Source organism: Dama dama, chromosome 24 (genome assembly GCF_033118175.1).
Source record: "Dama dama isolate Ldn47 chromosome 24, ASM3311817v1, whole genome shotgun sequence".
NCBI classification, from domain to species: Eukaryota; Metazoa; Chordata; class Mammalia; order Artiodactyla; family Cervidae; genus Dama; species Dama dama.
The window spans coordinates 15,137,606-15,139,267 of record NC_083704.1 but is presented as its reverse complement, the minus strand read 5'-3'; the positions used below and the strand labels follow the sequence as shown (position 1 = coordinate 15,139,267).

Sequence of the window (1,662 nt, the reverse complement as noted above, 5' to 3'; positions counted from 1 at the left end):
GGGATTTCTTAAGGCAAGAATACTGGAGTGGGTTGCCATTTCCTTCTCCAGGGGATCTTCCCAATGCAGGGACTGAACCCACATCTCCATCTCCTGCGTTGAAGGTGAATTCTTAACCAATGAGACAACAAAGAAGCTCATGTCTTCTATCTACCTCCCTGAAGCAAGAGAAAAAAGCAATGTGAATTCTATACATTTTCTACCATGAAGGCAGAGTATGGGGAGAGCTAGAGTATAGAGGAATTACATTCAAAGAGCTGAGATAAGGTTTTAAACTTGTACTCTGGTCCAGCCCTTTCTTAGAGAGTAGGGAACGGGTCTGGGTCTGGTTTGAAATGGTTATTCTCCATCTTAGCCAGGGCCATAAGGGGATTTTTCTTTCTTTACCTGAAGAACCTGGTGGAATTCCTGATGGAGGAGCCTACATTTGTACTGGAGGCTCCCCTAACACTGCTTTCCCAGGATTTACACACTTTATTGTCTTGCACACTCAGCCTCCAGCAATTCATGAAGATAACCATATATGTTCCTATTTATTTGGCTGCACCAGGTCCCAGCTGGGGCATGTGGGATCTAATTCCCTGACCAGGGATCGAACCTGGGCTCCCTGCATTGGGAGTACAGAGTCTTAGCCACTGGACCACCCGGGAAGTCCCCTATTTAAATTCTCATTAGTCCATGGCCACAATAACTTTCTCCACAGCTTCTTCTCCAGTTCAGCAGAGCTTGGTGCTCTGTCTCTGGATGCACCGTCTTCCTAGCTTTGGGCCTGACAGTGAGCTTTGGACCTTAGTTCTGTGACTGTGTTCACACTCAGTGGCTTCAGGTGTGTCCTACTCTTACGACTCCATGAACTATGGCCCACCAGGTTCCTCTGTCCAAGGGATCTCCAGGCAAGAATACTGCAGCGGGTTGCCATGTCTCCCTCCAGGGAATCTTCCCAACCCAGAGATCGAACTCTCATCTCCTGTGTCTCCCGCTCTGCAGGCAGATTTTTTCTGCTGAGCCACAAGCGAAGCCCGAGTTCTCTGATGGTCCTAGCAAAACTGAGGACAAGACTGTCAACTTGTTGGGGTCCTTTAATGGACCGGAATCTGGTGGTCCAGAGTTGACGGTGAGAAAGTGAAAGAAGGAAAGAGGCTAATATTCCCTGGGTTACAAAGCTGGCCTTCGCGCTCCAAGGAATCAGCCAGAAATAGAGAGAGAGAGAAAGAAAGACACGGGGACCCAAGCTCTGATGGAACAAGGGTGCTTTATTGAATTCTGTAAGAGTATATATACGAGTAGCTTCTTCAGATAAAGATCAAGAGACCAGACTTTACACGTTTACCAAGGAAGCAAGGAGCAATAGAGGCCATAAGGGCAAAAGGCGGTCTATATCAAAAGAGGGTCGTAAATAGTTACTTTTCACCATATGGAAAATGCATGCATTCCTCAGTCCCTGGAGAGGCTTGCCTCTCCTCTTAATTCCTGAATATTCAGGAATTAATAAGGAACAGAAGATTCATGACAGATTCAAAACAGCACATAGGAAGCCTCCTGTTAAATGCTTCCTAACATCAACTTCCATGCATTGCAACAGCCCTTTACCTACCAAGAGGAATACAATAGAACCATAGTTTCTTTACTTTTTGAAGATTAATGTTAAAACCTTTCTATAGT

The 1,662-nt window shown here is 45.8% G+C and overlaps 1 non-coding gene across 1 annotated transcript; it reads right to left on the bottom strand.

Annotated features, from left to right (window-relative positions):
* Positions 1 to 577: 577 nt before the first annotated feature.
* On the bottom strand, positions 578 to 650 carry TRNAG-CCC (transfer RNA glycine (anticodon CCC)). Its single transcript has one exon. It is a non-coding gene; the product is annotated as a tRNA-Gly (tRNA).
* Between the last annotated feature and the right edge of the window lie 1,012 nt (positions 651 to 1,662).